At 43.3% G+C, this 19,156-nt stretch overlaps 1 protein-coding gene across 2 annotated transcripts in view; it reads left to right on the top strand.

Annotated features, from left to right (window-relative positions):
• Positions 1–1,145: 1,145 nt before the first annotated feature.
• Positions 1,146–19,156, top strand: part of MESR3 (misexpression suppressor of ras 3) — a 33,881-nt gene continuing 15,870 nt past the window's right edge. Inside the window, exons 1-2 of one of the 2 annotated variants that reach the window (XM_017239040.3) lie at positions 1,146–1,639; positions 13,012–13,072. The gene's annotated coding sequence lies outside the window, so the exon portion shown is untranslated. The remainder of the gene's footprint in view (positions 1,640–13,011; positions 13,073–19,156) is intronic. The other variant, XM_017239041.3, reaches the window with a different exon arrangement.

Here is a 19,156-nt window from a genome sequence, read left to right as displayed (position 1 = left end):
CTTGACAACACAACCCCTACACGGGAAAAAAAGTAGTTCTTGAGGGAGTACTTTCTTGAAAGAATCAGCAGGAGCCTGGGGGGGTTACTTAATTAAGTATTTTTATGAATAGTTTTTTTAGTTCTTACTATCTAAGAACATCTATCCTATAACCTTTTTCTTCAAGTGCCTTGAGAGGAGATTGCGTTGCCAGGGGCTATTGTTAATGCCCTCTCTGTTTTTGGCCTGCAAAAACATTCACAGCCGGGACACTTGCCCTTTGTCCTCTGGCAGGCCAGGGTTTTAATTACATTCAATTCTGAGCCGATTTTCCATCACTCGCCGCCCTTCTCGAAGGCCCATTTAAATAATTTGCAGCTACTGTTTATGGCGTCGATTTATTAATGAACATGTGAAAATTGTCCCAGTTCCGAGTGGTCATAAAAGGTTTAGCCGAAAAGGATTTCATTAACAGGAGGCGCCGGTTCTGGTACTTCAGATAACTATTTTCTAGAAAATCTATCACTTATGGATTCCAGATGGTGGGATGATGCGGGAAGTTTGCGGGAAAAAGTGATGATAAGATTCATGTGTTTCATTCGTGATAGTGACCTTGAGAATTACGTATTTAAACAATATTTTAATCCAAAAATAAATAAAATCTACATAGTGGTTTGGGAAGAATCAGATAAATACTCCAATATTTGTTGAGAATATGTGTTTTCACACAAAACACATTCGTTCATGGGTTAAGGTTGGTTCCAACCACCCCTCGAACATGTTTGAATTGCGGGTTTGAAGCAGATACTGTGTATCTCTCAGATACTCTCTGGCAAGAGTATCTCAGATACTTTTAACAAATATTATTTTTAAAAGAAGTTTTTCTATTATTAAAGCATGAAAGCCAGACCATATTATCACACAAATAATTTTTGAAACTTTTCTTACTATCTTTGCAATGACAATGTATCCCATTTTTTCTCAGTGTAGGTAGCAACCGAGAGAAATTAGCTCTCACGGCTCTCAGCAGTCGAACGGGCCGAGTGCTGGGCTTCGGGTTCGGTCTTCGTACAGTGGAACCCCCTTCGCTTCTCCGTCCAGCCACTCGAGGCCTGACTGTGAACCGCTTGCTGGGAACAAGGCAGAAGCGATTCATGCTTTCAGACCGACTGGCATTCTGTTTTGGAATTCAACGCTCTACGGACGTTGCGGCTGCTCCGAGTATCGAAATCCGAAATCCGAGTTCGTCGTATCTTGTATCTCGCGGGTGTTTGGTGCCGTTTATCACGCTATCACAGCAACAGCAATACCACAACAAGAGCAACACCAGCAGCATTTCTACTAATTAAATGCTAAAGTGTCTGTGTGTCAATTGAATCTGTACGACATTTGATTAAATTAAAATACAATTCACAAAGTTCCCGATCCGGAGGCCACCTTATCTGGACCGCGACATTTTTTATAAAGGATATTCAGTGGCACACTCTCCTTTTTTGGGATAATTAAATCGCCGAGTGTGCGGGTGTGTGGGCACGGGCATCCTTTCCGGCCAAGTGGAGTGTGTGTGTGCAGTTATTGTGGAGGAATTTCTCATTAGACCGGCGCTAAAAGGATTACGAACCCGTTCATCTTCATCAGACCTGCAGTGGACCGAACAGAGGTAAGTGGCGGGGGATTCCCCACATTCGATTTTATTCCCCAACTGTGGGATACTCTCATACCCCGCAGCCTGAACCATTTCTCGGTGTGCACTTCAATTCCGCTACTTGCATTTTATGTGTTGGCTTTCACGCGACCCTCGCTGTAGCTAAAAAGGGTTGACCGTGTGCCGAGGGCCAAGGGTCGAGGGTCAATATGCCTTTGTTGAGGTTAAACTGAGCTTGGAGGATTCCACCCCCACAGGACGCCCTCGGTGCGAGCCAAACAATGAAAAGCCGCCTGAAAACTTTTCGGCAATAAAACGAAATTGTTTTGAATTATTGAGATCGGAAAAGGACACGGCCTGTAGCCGGATGGTCCCTTTCGGGTGTTGCCTTTTTATTTTGTTTAAATATAATTTATATTTGGCGCATTTATGGCCAGGACCCAGGAACCCGGCCCGGGACCCGGAAAGGGACTGAGCACTCTTCTATAGGTGTCTGGGGGCATTAACGGTTAACATGTTTTGCGGTTTTTGATTGCTGCCAAGTCCTTTTATCAGCCCATAAAACGAGGGGACTCCACGCCTGCCACACATTCACATTTTCGGGGGCATATGTTTGGGGGCGTGAATGGGAGGAGTCTGGAAAGGGGTTGGATTGTGCGGTTTTTGCAAATTGGCGAAAGGCTTTATAGAGTTCGGCGGAGTAACGACCAGTTTATCAATTCTGTACGGGGCTTTAGTCACGAGCTGATAAGAGCTTTATGCAAATTCAACTCCAGGGTCGATGCACTGAAAAAAGATCATAAATTCGTATAGATATATTGTCTGTCTTGAAGACTGCCCATTAAATAACCAAACTCCTCCTTAATTAAACAAAACTGAGTCCAATATTGAGATTCATTTGCAGCGAGGAGAATCTAATTTCTTGGCCAAGCCAGCAGCATCTGAGGTTATTGGCTGGCGAACCACATCTCGCATTCGAGAGCCCTGCGTGGCTAATTAATTTCCATTCAAGTAAATGAAAATGCGTAAACCATGGAATGCCGCAAATTAATTTCCCGACAGAACGAGCCAGAGAAAGCCAGAAGGAAAACCATCAGATCAGTGAGAAGAAGGTATACTAGAACTGTATGAGGAAATATATAAAGACATGTTAGCTTCGGGAAACATTTGCCAGGCTATCTATTGTTAACCTATGGACTAAACATATATATTTTGGATTACCCATTTCCTGACCCAATTTATTAAATACCCGCAGTATACCCTGCACTCCTATTTGCGGGGAATATAAATTCCTCGAGGTCTTCCAGCCATTTTTATTCGTATTTGCAATTTGCGGTCTGTTCTACTGCTGCCACTGCTCTTTATTGTAATTTTTTATGGTCCGAAGCAAGTTTTTTTTATTTAACCTCATAACTAGCGACTGGCGACTCTATATATAGACGATTCTATTGTGCGAGGAAAGCATCGTGCTGCGGACACTTCCCAGCCAAGGCCTAAAAGCAGAGGCACTGACACTTTCGCTTTCCATTGTCAGAAGGCCCAAAGGAAAATAAAGGAAAGGCAAGGAAATGTTTGCTTATCTCTTGCCTACACATTTTTATGTGTGTTGTGCTTTGTTTCCACGCTCGGATGATGGGTGTTGGGGCTTAAGGATCCGCTCCCTGGATTTTCGGATAGTCATCAGCATGCAGAGACAGACCTCATACTCGAGAGCCACATGGCTGGTCTGGATGGTCTGGAGCGCCTCCTACTCCCTGTCCTATAATTTCCAACCAAGTTCAGCGAAAGCGAAAACATGAATGGAGGTCACCATAAAAATGAAAATCGTTCGTTCTACGGCTTCGAAAGTTTGTCGTCGTAGGCACACAGGCAGCGAATTATGCCAGATTGGTTTTTATTTAAATTAGTTTTAGATTCCTTCGGTTTTGTTCTAGCTGCTCGTTGAAGTGTTAAAACAGAAGATGCTGAAATTGATTTTCGGCCGAGATTGTGAGCTCCTTCCGCTTTTATGGCCGTCTCAGCTGTCCCCAAAGTTCGGGACCCAGACGGGAATAAATAAACAAGAAGTAGTGTCGGATGGGGGCATCGGGTTTCAGCTGGTTTCAGCGTCGCCTATCGTTGACAAATTGCAAATAATTCCGGCTGTCTACGAAGCAAATTCATATGCTATGCTGACTGCTGTCAAAACTCTTTGGATGTATCCCTTTTCAAGAGCCCCCCCAGTAGTAATGACAGTTTATTAAATGCCAATTCAGATCCACATCAGACACCGATAGCCATGGAAAGTTTGGCAAACAAAACATAACATAGCTCTCGATTGTTGGGCCAAACTTTTTTCGTTAACCTTTTCGGTTGACCCGGGCCTCGGTCTCGGCTCTCTTTCTCATCAGCATAATCCCATGGGATCCAACAACTTTCCCGGGCCAAAACACACACCCATCAACTCGAAGATAACTTTTGTAAACATCTCTTGTTGGGAAAACACCTCCCCTCCCCAAAGTCCATGTATCATTTATCACAGCTTACAACCGAAAATATCATTTACATGGCTCTTTGAAGTTATCATTGGGCTATCAACACCACAGAGGCGGAAACTGTTCGGGTTGTCAATGAGATTGATTATTCAAACGGGAAAAAGGTGCAAAAAGCTAAATAAAATAATTGTAAATATCATTAATAAGCGTTATGATTATGCAAAGGTTTTGAAAAAGGTTCGACTAATGGTTTTAAATAATATGAGGCTTTAACTGCCATTTAAGTTGGCGAAAGAAAGTTGAAAAGGTTATCAACCTTGTTCATAAATCACAACTTCTCAAACGTGAACTCCATCAATCCTATCTCGTAGATAGTTATATTGCCATCAACCTTATTCATGACTCAGCCAGAATACTACTATAAGTTGAGCTTCATCAGTTCTACCTCGTAGATTTTTTGCAAGTCTTAAGAGTTTCTTTCGGTTTGGGCCCGTCTTCCAATGGTTGGCCTGTATTCCTAGACAAACTGTTCTATCTTTGTGTCTGATTGTTGTGTCTCCATCATTTGGCTTTATCATATCTCGCAGTTTGTCATTCCCTGGAATTCCAATAAACAGCGCTTTCGACTGGTCGTTTCTTTCACGAGCTTGTGTTATTATTATTTGACCCATTTTGCTCGGTGTAGACTGCTCATGGGCGGAGTGATTTTCAATTACCAAACTACTGACCCCAAAAACGATTACCAAACATGCCTCGCCAACCACAAATTGCTTTATCAGCGTAAAAAACGGAGCCAACATCAAGAGCAGTTAGAACCGAATAGAATCGTAATACCAATACTGATGGAGGTGGTTTCTGTTTGCCTTAGATAAGTTATCGCCCCCCTCCAAAAATGCCAATCCCTTTGAGCCACCAGCCATACAAAGAACTTGCTGTCGATTGGAGTCTACAGTTCCCTCATATTTATTTTCGCCGCAAATTATTAGCTCATCAATGGCACGGACAGGTTGCTTCTAGCCATTTGAATAAGTCCCCCCTCTTTTCATTATTTATACGGATTTATCATCGGGTTCTGTATATTTTACATGTTTGCTTTTTTCGCCATTTGTTGAGGCAGTTGGCTGAGTCAGTTCCTTAGTGTTTCTCAGCCCGTTCCGCTGCCTTTGTCCGACTGTTCGACTTTATCATTTTGATGTCATCGAGCGGGTTCTTGTGCTCGTAAAAAATCATCTTACGGTGTTTTCTTCTTTTGAAACCTTTCTGCCTTCCCCTTTTTAATAATCCATTTTTGTTTTCGCTGGCTGGCCGGAGTTAGTTTGGAGCGCCAGCTGTCCGGGCTATAATTTTAATTAAAAATCGCTTAAAATCCCGGGTAGGTTGTTAAAACAAGAGTCTGGGATGCTAGCATAGATCAAAGGCGAGCAAGGTGACCCGGGCGGGTGTCAACACGTGCCAAAATGTCTGCTGGGTGTTTTCGGATCTCGACAAAGTTTGGGAATCTTTTGCACTTCCTCGCAGTGGCAGGAACAAATTGAAAGCGTCCCAATCGGGCGAGAGTATCTGCAAGATAGGAATGGGAACAGTTTGCAGTTGCAGTTTTATCTAGTATCCAGTATATAGTATATAGTATCTTTATCTTGTTATTGTTGTTCTGCCACATTTACATAAACAAACGCACGCAAAACTCCATAATTGCCAGAAGGTGGACCCTCCCAGGCTCACCCTCCTGTCCCCGTTTCAGAGGGTGGCTCTGGGGCAGGTGCGTCACCATGGCGTATGATGAATTTGACGCACGTGCTTGTCGCACGTCACTGTGTGGTTGAAGCTCGGGTGCTGTTGTTGTGCCTTTGTTATCCTGTCAGGCTTCGTTGGCGTTGTCAACATGCTGCACACGATGTGGATACGCGTCCTGCCCGCCATCCGATGTCCTTACAATGGGGAGCACAGAATTAGTTTGCAATTATGAGAGGACACTTCCGGCGGAAGCCAGAAATTACTGAACATTGTTGTGCATTAGCTGTCCTAATTATACGGATTTTATGGCCTAATCGGGGTTTAACGTTTAAGCTAGAAACCATTCGCTCTTTTGGCATATTTTGGCAAATTATATTCACGATTCCTACTACCCTACCAGCCACACTACCCTTCGCGCCGCCTGTTCGTGCAACATTTCAATCAAATGGCTTTGTTGTTTGTTGTTGCCATGCCTGCGGCTCCCACAGACAAATGCAAGAATTATCATACGCACCGTTGACCCAAATTTTTTAAACCAAACCAGAAAACACCCTTGAATCAGCCGGAGAGACAGCGAGACGAGCCCACATGGCGTTTCAAAATAATATATTTGGCAGCACGTGCTGGGTGGCAAGATACTGGGTGGGCTGCCATTCATTTGGCTTTAGTTTTTGGGGCGCGGTTTTGTCCCTCGAATTGGGTCAGCCCCTCCAAGAGGCCCTGCTGGGGTATATATGCATTTTGTAGTTTGTATAATAGTATCACATAATGGAATGGCATTTTGCTGCGAGTTAGCTTCGTACTTTCATCCGAGTTGGCCCTCGAGGGCCTGGCTGTGTCTTTGCTCATTAGGGTGACAAAGCCGCTGCCACTTTAGCCGCCTTTCAGGCGCTTCGGCTAATTATGAGGAAGGACCCGCCAACATCTGCATTGCCCTTCTTTCCGTCCCAGTGAAAGTGCTTGCAGGATGCATTATATTTGCGACAAAGTGAGCTGCCGCCAGCTGTGGGCCACAGGATCTCAGAGGACGGCTGCCTTTTTTGGCAAAAAAGGGAGGCAATCTAATCCACAGAGGCTAGGGAAGCCATCATAAGGTAAAATATTCTGCCCAGTCACTCAGAACACCATTTCCCAGCCACAAACCTCGACCGCCCACTCGGCATTCCCCGAAAGCCGCAATCCCCCTATAAGGCCAAAGACCCCTTCGAAAGCCGATCGCCCGGGCAGCTAAATGGCTTGTCTTGTCTCGGCTTGTCTAATTTCTGGCCAACAACTTACAAAGACTAGATTTTGACACCTCTTTCTCCTACAAGAGCCATAAAAGGCAGCCCAATGAGCCGAGCCGGCCTTACATAATCCGCCGACCATTCGGCCATTCAGCATTTCTCGCACATGGCGCTGCTAGCTACCCCATTGTTTGTCTGTCATTATTAATCCAATTAGTAGTTGTAATAGAACCAAGGCAAGGCGAAGGGGGATCTGGACTGCGGTACTGGGTTGCACAACCCAGAAACGTGCCCCAAAGGAAATTGGGTCGCTTGTTGTGGCACGAGACCGCGAGCGGCCAGAATCGAAGGCAATCGAGAGCGTGTCAGGGGTAAGCGGCTTAAAAGCTGCCACTTGTTCAAGTAGTGTCTGCCCAGCAATGCTAATGATGTTCAATTGTGACATAAGAGTCGCCGATTGCAGTGGAACAGATCAAGTTCAGGCCAATGAGTTCTGAGCTTGTTCTGATTCAGGAAAGAACTCTCCTTTAAAAAGGAAAACTCTAATCAACTCTCTATCCGTAATAACAACTATTAGTTGGAGCAATATCTTTAAGAACTATAATTTTTAGTGCCTTCATTCTAAAACTAAACGTTTAATAATTGCCTAGCAGCACAGCATTTTCCCCTATTTATTCTAATTACTAAAGTGGGGTTTCCTCGATGTTTTCATTATTATTATTCGCCAAGTAATTCTCCGTAAATTACGGCCACAAGTGCACTTGTTGACATCTGTTTCTGTTGTTTATTTATAGTTTAATTATTTGCCTGTTCGACTGTATTTAAAAAAGTGTTCTTCAATATTTAATGAGGTCTTTATGGGTTTAATGGAAACGTGTATAAAGCTGGGTTTCGGTTGGGAGGACATCGTGTCTGTTTACTGGATACATTTTTAAAAACCTAACTCATACAGTTTCCATACAGATCATTATCTGTTCTGGTCACCAAGTGTTTTTTAAAGAACAGACTTCGGTTATGTTTGACTTGACAATCGGCTGCTTGTTCCAGGTTTACCTTACAAACACGCCAACTCAAATATTTGGACAATGGTTTTCGAGAATCTCCATGACTTATCACCTTAACCTGTACCCCTCGGGAAGGGCCCCGCAAGTTAAGAAAATTATTACTCATCGGAAGAAAACGGGTGCCAGGCACATGAAGCTATGATTGAAGATATCTCCGAGAGGCAACTACAATTGCGCCTGGCAATCATGATAGAGGAACGAAATTCCTGCACACAAAGTGCTTTCATATGCGCCGAGGCATTGGCACTGGCATTGATTGAAGCACACTCATCCCACACACACTCACCCAAGTACAAGCTCAATCAATCCTGTCTGGCAGCATTATTTGCATAAGTTGTTGAACTTTAGATAAACGTTTATTCCAGTCGGGTGTCGAGTGTCAAACTATCAATGCAGAGAGAGAAATTCCCAAGAAAACGAACAAATCATAGCCCCCTCTAAAGGCAGACCTTTCTCTATCTGTACACCTCTTTGGGGCTCTTTGAGGTGAAAAGTGCTACAAAGCGAGAGTTTTAATTTAGCCCCGCCCGGGGGCTTCTTGGATAGACCATCGATGGAGGCACTGCCTCGGACAGATCCATTTTGATTTGCATAAATTGCCCGGAGGCCACAACTTTTCCTGCTCGGCAAAAACTTGCCGCAAATTGCTCCAACCTGTGCTCCCCTCGAAGCCTCAAAAATAAACGTAAATATCAACAAAAAAATTGTTGTATTTCAATTGCGAACGTGACATTCATGGGAAATCGTTCGATGAACACAAATTTCTAAAGAAATATGAACAAAAATTTGATAAACACAAACGAAAGCGCAGTTTCTGTGAGTCAGTCGTAGAAACTCGTTCCCCTGACAGTTCCTGCAATCTATTGCTTTGTTTATGGAATATTTTCTATATTTCTTATTCGAAATATGTCTAATTGTTTCGAGTTTTCGCCCAACTCCCTTGAACTTTTATGCGGATATTTTCCCCTTTGAATCACTTGATATTTTCGTGTTTTCTTGTTTTTTTACTCTTCTGTCAACATTTTCGAGGCTGTTAACCGCCCAGCCACCCCTTCCTCCGAGCTTGAGGCTGATAAGCGAGGAAACAGCGACGAAAGCGGAACACAAACTCAAACGACATTATCATAATTGCTTATGGTTCATTACATGCTTGCCGGAGAGTACTCCAGGGCGGTGATACTATGTACAGGGCGATGGGCTTAGACCCTAGCCAGCAACAGCCGAAAACCTAACCAAACACGGTAGTCGAGCGGCCGCTTTTGCCGACTCAGCTCACGGAAAAGGCAGCAAACCCATAATCATTGAATAAACAAGCTGATAAAACAAAAGCCACATAAATAGGAGCAAATATTTGAGGCTGCCAGCGAGAGCAGACAAGAACAGGCATTCATGTGCCCACACAAAAGACCAGATAAAGATACAGATCGCTGGAGGTTTATGGAAAGAGTATCTATATTCTGGTTGTATCCTAGAACTTAAGAATTAACTGATTCGCTGGCCAAGTCAGTTAGGCTAACGGTTACAGTTGCGCCCAATAAGGGCATGGTCATCCCATCCGCATCTCAAAACCATCGCCATATCGCCATGTGTGTTCGCTTTTTTTCCACAACCCGGCCCGTGACTTGGCGATTTTGTTTTCGCTCCATTTGTGGTCATAAATATTCAGTCAAGTGTCATCGTCGGGCCCGTCTGGCGGAGTTTGAAATGAAATAGATGCAGGCAACTCCACTGAAAGAGCCAGAGCTTATGGCGAGGCTCAAAACGAGTTAAGTCACTTCTATGGTCGCGGCCAAGTGGCCTCCTCCGACCGCCTCCAGAAATGCCGCCCTCCCGGACCTCCGGCCGCAAAGATTTCGAGTGTGTGACCGCAGCTGGGGACCCGCGGATGTACACCGCAAAAAAACCTACCCAATTAGCCATTCCGAATGGAAAACAAGTCCTTTTTGGGGGCATCCTTTTGTCGCTGTGTAGGAGAAGCACAAAACCACGCTAGAGAACCAAACAATGTGGCCAACACAGATGGGTCAGGCTTAAGTCAGATTGGAGTGGGGGGCTTGTGGCAAAGTTATGGCGTTGCAAAAAGCATTCCACAGAACGCTGGGAAAGTGAGGGATCTCAGGGCAGCGTGGGAGGTTCGATGAAGTTATCAACGCCGCGATGAATAAATTTGGCCAAGAGATGGTGTTGAATGTTGGCATGGCAGGATGTAGATTATCGTCGATAAACACGCGGAATTGTGGACCTCAAGAATATAACATGAGGATGTGAAGGATTGTGAACGGGGAGAGATGGTTGACTTAGAAATAGTACTTCTATAGTATCCAGGAGACTGAATAAAGCAGCAAATACTGTAGCTACCCTCGCTGTTAAGCAGCAGCCTCTCACGGAAGTGCAATCCATGTAAAAGTCATGAATATGATGAAGTATTCAAACCAGCTCCAGTGCGTGTTTGTTCACATGCTCCTCCAGACCGGCAGCTTCTTGGCCGACGCAGGAAGCTGCCAGGATTAACTGGCCACTTGAACACGACTGGGGGGGAGATGGAGTGCCTCGAGATGGCTGCAACATGTGAATGAGTTATTGAGTGGAAGCTGGACCAACGCTCTTCGATTACTAATCGTGGAGTACTTAACGAAGAGTGAACATCAGTCTCCCGCAGATAGGAGGCATTATCTCCATCAGCTCAATCACTCGCACGTGCTTGGGGCCAAGGCGCTTGTTCACGCTCATTTGCATACATTTCATTTGGATTTAGACGAATGTATCTCCCGGTCCGGCTTCGTATCTGGAAGGCAAGTACTGTATTCATTGCCTGAATTATACATTTGCTTCTCGTCGGCCAGCTAGATTGCTCAAAGTGCACGGCCGGGTCACGTTTTTGATATTTCATTCAATCAAAACAAATTGCTTTGGTTTTGGCCAGAGCGTCCAGGTCCGGGGCTCCTAAATAAATAAAAATAGACCGCAAACAGGTCCAAAGTTTAAAAAGTCCGGGCCCAGCGGCGAAGTATCGGCGCCCAGGTCGTTAGGCAAACGACCGTAAAAAATGCCCAGATCGTAAAACTCAAAATCAGATTAAACATCATAAAAATTCAAGCCCGGGACAATTAGATTCCATTCGTAATACTCTGCTCCTTCGAAGGAGTTTCAAAAATTGCCAATTCTTGGCAGGCACTTTGCTAATTGACAATTTCTAGCTGAAAAGAAAACTTTCCCGTTTCCGCCATTCTTTTGTCGTTTCGGTTTTTGTGTAATAGCCCAAAGTCAGTCATTTTGTCTAAGCCATTAAAAAATTAATTGACTGCCTTCCCTTCGGGCGCACCACGCCCCATACATCGGACTAATGCTGCTTTTAGCCAAGTTAAATGCTTCCCGCCCCAGAAAAACAAGCGTCAAAACGCACAACAGCAAAAAGGGCTTGTCGTCGTTGTCGTGGTTCCAAAAATAAAGGAAAACAAGTGAAACGTCACTCGGAAAAGCCAAGAAACCGGTGGAAAACTCAGACATTGTGGAATACTCTAATGGGGTTCACACATCGAACTTGAGGGAATAGAACGAATATGATAAAGCTCCAAATCTAAAAGTTATTCCTTCATTATCTTTTTAAAGTTGTGTTTTAATTTCAAGAAAATATGTTTCTTTTCATTACAAACTTTATGAGAAACCGAGTGACTCCCTTTCTCAAAAGGGCATGGAAGAAAACGTTTAATCTTGCCACAAACTTCTAATTTTTATTGCTTTGCTTTGTCATTGGGTTTTGTTTTTATTTTTCAACAGTTTGTTTTCGTTTCTCCCCCAGTCTTGGTATTGTTCGAGTGGTTCGCCAATTGCTGGGCTGACCTTTTGTAGGAACCTCTCCAATTATGAGGTTTCTGGTTGCTCGAGCTCCAACAATCGAGCGAATACGAGAGTGTGTCTCTCACTTGACGGCCAATTTGCCGCAATTTGGGTTTAGGTTCGCTGTTTTTTGTTATTGCCAAATTCGATTCATTGTTTATTATTTACCCCGCGTGGGCTGATCCGGGCTGACGCAAGTTTCTGTATTCTACTCCGTTCTAAAATTATAATACACCTCCAATATATATGACGCAGATGGAGAGCGGATAAGATAAGACTCGGTATTCGGTAAATAATTCCTACTTCCGCTCCCAGAGGGTCGACCTTCCGGAACCTGCCCAATTGCTATCAATTAGTGGTCAGTGAATCACTCTAGAATTCCTAATTGATAAGTCAAAAGGTTTTGATTAAGCTGGGCCATGAATGAACGGCGGAAAGTAATGGAAAAATGTTAAAGAGATGAAAGAAAGCCCTTAAAAAAGTTGTCAGGCTGGGCTGCACGTTTCTCACATCAGTTGAAGGCATTTTTATGCACTTCATTTATGAATGACAGGCTTCTGGCTCCCTCTGGCAGGCCGGCTGGAAAAAGTGGAGTAGCAGCCAGGCCCGGACAACCCTTAACCGTCACTCACTCCAGCAGCCAGACATCACAGACAGTGTGCAAAATTTTAATGAGTTGGAAATTTAATATCCAGAGAAGATTGCCAACCGAAGGGGGCCATGCCTGCGGTAGGTCAGACTGCGACCAGCGGAGCGCAAACGATTCAATTTTATTCCCATTCGCAGAGAACTCTTAAATTGTTCATTTTAATTGAAACTGGAATGAACAAAAAATGAGTGCGCCACCTTGAACTTGTCTACAGATTGGAAAGCATACTAACAAGCTTTCAGAGTTCATCTCGTATCTCGAATGAGCTGCTTCCGCTTTTTCGCACAATGCGCCATTTCTCCCATGATAAATCCCAGTCGCATTAGAGATTTATCCCAATTTCAGCAAACAATTTTCAAGCAAATCGTATTAATATTTCCTGCCTCTTCTTGTCTCTTTGCAGTTCTCGACCGGAAACGTGACTTTTCCATCTACCATTGGCATTAACCCAATTCCGAATTCAGGTAATCACTCTTGACAATTTCGGGGTTTATTGCGTAAGCTTACGGCTCTCTAATAACAATTAGTTGGAAGCTCGTTAAAAATCCTCCATCGCTGTATCTGTATCTCAGACGCTATCGTGGGGGTTCTAATTGTAGTTTAACGCTCTGACATAATTTACGATGCTTGCAAGTTTTTGTAGCTTTTTGTTTTTGAGTTTGTGGCAGTTTCTGTTTGGTTTCAGCTTCTACCTGGCAGTTGGGAAATTCTGAGAACTCCAAACTGCATATTGAGTGGCAAAATTTTTCAAGCTAAAAGGGGCAAGTTGATTTATGAATGGCTAAGCGGTTTGATGAGAAAAGTGTGCGAAAGGAAGTGCTTTGCTGGAAGAATACAAACCCCATAGAGGCCAGAGTCGTTCATCCACCTTTAGAGTATTGAATGATTTCTGATTATTCAATGCCCATTAAACTGATATTGTCGTGTAGTGTCACCTTCACTCAGCCCTCTACTATTTTCCTTGTCAATATTTTCATATTTTGTTTGCCGCTTTCCGATGATTGCACATGCCATTCTCATTTGCAAACCTTCGATTTACGCAATCCCAATGGCGTGTCGATCCTGACTCGCTTATACAACTGGGAGATGGCATCCGAGATGGAGGTGGCATCCCCACACATAGATACACAATAATAATTTGCAAATAACTGTAAATGAGTTGCGGCGAGTCAAGTTTAGTGTCACGTGGAACTCAGGCTTGGGAGACTGTTTCTTTAGAACTTAATCATGCATCCGAGAGCCGCTCGGATACTCAGATACATTTGACCTCCAGCCGGAGATACATAAGCTACAGATGGTGGGAAAAACCGCATTGATATGGGAAAATTAGAAATAATTATGATGACGATGATGACGTTATTCTCGTTATTTTTTTTTACTTATTGTTTAAATAAACTTTTAAATTTGTTTTTCTTGCTTAATGACATCACCCCACCGAATTTCAGTAACTTCCTCTGTTATTTTTAGCAATTTAGTATATTTATTTTGCTCATCATTTATAAAACTCCGTGCTTTGGGACCGAGCCAGATTAATTAAGCGTTTAATCTTTGATTTATGAAGCTTCAATTTATTTTATACTGGGTGGTCTTGTTTGCCAACGGCTATGGGATGCGAAAAAGGGTTTTCGTTAAATTTTATATTTAGTTTCAATTTGTGTTTACACAAAATTATAAACAGAGCCGTAGGTTAGCCAATGCAAGCGTTTTATAAATTTTGTGTCAGTTTTTCTGCGAAAAGCAATTTATTTAGGCTTAATGTGGCATTCAGACAGGCCTTAAATTCAATTTTACGTCGCGTGTCTGCGTGGCGACCACAAAACGTTTCTATTTATTTTCGGGGTATGATGGTTTGGGGATATGTGCTTTACTGAGATAATAAATGTTTAAACAAAGTCAATAATGGCAGCAAACGGAATAAAATGGCAGTTTAAACACACATCAAAAGAGGAAGAACATGCATTCTAAATAATTGTAATTAATAATTACATTTAAAGATAAAGGTTACTGAACAAAGAAAATAACACATGTGACAGTTTCGTAGATACATTTCTATTCTCAATTTTGTGAATGCATACATATGTATGTATAATTTTATTACAATTGTTTAAACACTATAGACTAGGATGAGGATACCAAGAAAAACAGAAAAACTTTTTCACTTCTTTGCTACCAATGGACTTACGATCGACGGCCATTTTGATAGCCTTCTCAGTGTTGGTAAGTTCGCGAATGTCCTTGGGCAAGTCGCCCGATTTGTGACCGTTATCGAAATTTAAGAGTTCTGATTTTTGAATTTAGGTGGCCAAGATAAGCTTACTTTTAGAAGAAGAACTGAAGGAGAATAATAAGATTTCAGATAATAAGAAATCATCCAAGTAATGCGTTTTTTTCGATTTGACATAATGGGTATGCAATTCCTATCATACTTGCCATTATTTCTGATTTATATTGCAATACTCCATTCATTTTTTCAGCTACCTACCGACAAGTGCAATCCATACCGCATTGCAATGCTTTAGTTCAGTTAAGTCTGGTTTTTGTTGGCCTTTTGTTGAGCTAGCCGCAAAATGCGTTTAGACCGCAATCGGGCCCGCAAAAAGCGCGAAAAAAATGGAGTTGCGTAGCCGGAGCGGGCTAAGCCCACAAGCCAGATATCGAAATTGGGTTAAACAACCTGCACACACCTGGCCAGGTGTATCTGTCACCAGATCCACTATTTGTGTTTCACTTTTTGCTTAATGAAAACGAAAGCAGGCCTGGTCGTCCCCCAGTAATCGAGAATGCCAAGTAGGTCGAAGATTTTCGCTTGAAGTGAAAACTGTGAGATGGAAATGGTTTTCCGACCGCTTCGACCAAGTCGCACTTACTTTTTGTAGTCGCCCTCTCATTACCACTAATTTGTTTATTTGCGGCGCCAACGTGGGAGAACCACTGGGCCCAAAAAGAAAGTGAACCCACAGTGGGGTGATATGGGGGCTAGTACCCCCTCCCGAAGGATCGACAAGCTCATTTGCATGACAAGCTGTCGGAAGCCGGGCGTTCAATTCACGCAACATGCCCCAAAACACGATTGGATTATTCGGGGAGAGACAAATCACTTTTACCTGTTTGTGACTGTCGTCTGCCACTTGGTGGCTAGTTGTTGGCTCTTTGGCCAGCTTGGTGGGTTACATATCATCCGCCAGATGCCGAGACTTGATGGTGGTCAGCATGGGCGGTGTCCCAGGTTGTTTCTGGCTTTCTACCCCAACCAGTTTCACTGTTTTTCGGTTTTCTGAGATTTTTTGTTGCAGATTTATTGGCAATAATCATTTACAGTTTATACAAATTGCATGAACAAGGCGAAAGTGGGCTTTTATGTTGGATATGCCAGGTCTAGGTAGGCCAGGGTAGTATATGTGGGCATTTCTATGCCCATTTCAGTTTTTGGCCAGCCGGAGTGGAACCTTAATTAAAGCCAAGATTGCAGCCTCGCTATGTTTTTCCACGAAACTGGATCGAATTGTCTTTTGGCGGGTCTTGGCCATAATTGCTGAGAAAATTACTGGACTCGTTCGATTAGAGAAGCTGGGCAAGCCTAAGTTTGTGATTAAAAATATCACAAAATTCAAATAAAAACTTTGTCATGAAAAGTTTTCTAACTTTATTAATAAAACTGTAAGAGGTCCTGTCAATGTTGACAGTAAAAAGTTTCACCCAGGAAGTGCTTACTTCATAAATGTCGCTTTAAACAGCGAATTCATTCATTCATTAAGAATAGTTTGGGGAATGACAATTTATTGGCTTTTTTGCCTCTTTTTATGGTCAAAGTCAGGGCGCAATAATCGACAGTTGCCATGGCAAAAACCAAACATCCCGACTGATGGGAGTCTATTGTTTAAGCGACGTCAATATGAAAAACGCATAAATCTTTGGGGCGGGGTCGGGGCAGGACAACAGGACTATAGCCTTCAAAAATGTGTTTGTATTTGCTCCACTTGTTTGCATAGATTGCGAGCTGATGTGGCCAAATAAATTCGGGTGTTCTATATTCAGGGCATGTCACGTGATTTGATGAAAGTCAAACTCAATTTTTCGCCCGCCTCATGTGCAGTTGACACGAAATATATTTCCGCCCACCCACAGACACAACTCACATATAAATCCCCAATATCCTGGCAACATCGATTGCCAAGTAAATTGAAACTTTTCCGATATTCCCGAAAGTTGCTTCTTATCGTCAAGTTACAGGCGTATCTGATTGGAATGCGGTCTGATTGCTTTTTTGTGATCCATCCAGCGCCGAACAAGAGTTTTTAATTATTTCGGTGAGTGTTCGAGAGGCCTCGAAAAGGAAAGGAATGCTTCCTGCCCCTGTTGAGTTATGCCCGTGAAAATAAACTTGTTTTAGGCCTGCGAACAGGAAATCAGGTTTGCCTTTTCGCCGGCAGGTGAGTGAGAACTCGTTCTACAGTTCACACAAGCCCGCTAAAAGGAAAGTTCAACTTTTATCAAAATATAATATATTGAATGCTAATTCAGCTTTAACGAAACAAACATTGATCGACCTTAGAAAAAGCGGATTTCGCATTCGAAATTCGACTCACGTCTCGGGGCTCCGAGGCCCTTGAACACAATCCGATATAACGTCTATATAATCCCCCAAAACAAGTGCGAGCATGACATTTAAAATCTGACCAACACTATTCAATTGTTCCCATGAATTGCATGCTAATTAGGCATTGAGGGAGTGATTGATGGATGTCTGTTGGCCAAAACGACTTACAAACATTTTGGCCAACTTGGCCAACGCACACCCACTGCGAGACAATCGCTCTTGGAGGTGTTTTCTGATGGCCGGCATCGGCATTCGGCGTTTTTAGTTTCGCTTTCAGCGTTTTGAAGGTCCACGCTGAAGAGGCAGAAAAAGTTAAGGTAATTGTACTTGGCCATTGTCTGGCTTATATAGTTTATATTGTGTTATAATTTTTTGTGTTAGTTTTATTGTCGGCGACAGTACAGGGCCGGCTTCTTTGGGGGCGAAAGAAAGTTATTTGGGAGCCATAGTTGTGGTTTAACTCGAGAGTACTTTAAGTACTGTTAATAAAGGCCTATTAAGGGATCCCTGCCCCTGACATAATCCAAGTCCGAGGCGTGGGAGGGTCAGTTTTTTGCCGCATAGCTTGAGTAATTTTGACAAAGTCAACAAATAGGAGAAAGAGCTGTCCCAAGCTGGCCATAAAGCACTATGTTTGGACCTGACTTTCACTCTTCCCCGAGCATTGATCTCTCAGAAGGCAAAACCGCAAAGATCACAGCCCGCTGGAATTTCACTTTTGTTTCTTTTTTTTACATTTGGTGGCAAGTCACACAAATCAAATTCGATTTTGATTAACATACATTCCGTTCGACTTTGATTTGGTCTTTAATTGGACATCGTACAGCGACACGTCCAGCAATTTGGTCAGTTCATCAATCAGTCCATCAATCACAGCACACACGTCATCATCATTGTCAAATAAAATTGGTTTCCGTTTCGTGTCTGATTTTTATGAGTGTTTTTTTATCAGTCTCCCCCCTCCAGTCTGTGGCAATTAGCAGAAAATTTGCAACCAGTTTTGTGTGTGCAACTCCGAGGCGGGAGTAAGCGGTGCTGCATGCAACACTCATCCATCCAGAAGACACTTTGGGGCTTCCGAAGTTTTGGCCCAAACTTTGTTGAATCATCTTGGGTGCACTGAGAAAAAGGTCTAGCCGTATTCTAGCCTATTAGGTAGCAGTACTAACTAAGTTTTCCCCAGTGCAGACCATGTTAATTTCAAGATATTGCAACATTTGACGTTGACTTGCCTCTGGATTGTCGCTTCTTGGCTCGACTTGGCTCAGAAACTCATTACAATGGCTGCACAAATGTGAACAGTCAGCTCCCAGACGTGCCACCCCCTCGTGCCACTGTGCTGCTGCTATTTTCGGGGCTGTTTGTTGCATTCAACGCGTTGACAACAAACGGCACTAAGTTTCTGCGATTGCATAATAAACCTTCGACTTTGGCGCTGATGATGCAGCTCCCCTTGCTACTGAAGGGTTCACTGTAGTGTTCAGAGGCCCCACTGTAGTTGGGCAACAGCAGAGACAATAACTTTTCCTATGATGCCATTTTTCACGTGGATACTTGAGCCGTCTGCCGTGAGAAATTGCGGCAGATGGGACGCTATTTCGGGGATAAATCGCGAAGCATTTCCTGGTCTATTGATTTTGGAGAATGGATTTGGCTTTAAAGCTTTCTAGAGGATCTCTCCCACCCTCGGTGTTACCTCGCGAGTCTCCAACAATTTAACCGTTCAATGGCATTTATCTATTTATTAAGTTAACAACTCCGCCAGCTTAAGACAAAGTTTGGGCAAGCAAACTTGGCCAGCAAATATATTTAAGGAAAGTTGCCAAGTTTTCACTTGTGACCGCAGAAACTACACACTCCCTGCCACCCCCACTTGCCGGCACACATCACTGCACTTGAGGTGGAGTTTTTGGCCCAGAAGAGAGTGTATTACCAAGTGAACATTGTGCTT

Source organism: Drosophila bipectinata, chromosome 2L, assembly GCF_030179905.1.
Source record: "Drosophila bipectinata strain 14024-0381.07 chromosome 2L, DbipHiC1v2, whole genome shotgun sequence".
Lineage (NCBI taxonomy): Eukaryota > Metazoa > Arthropoda > Insecta > Diptera > Drosophilidae > Drosophila > Drosophila bipectinata.
The sequence above is the reverse complement of the archived record's forward strand: the minus strand, read 5'-3'. Positions and strand labels throughout refer to the sequence as shown.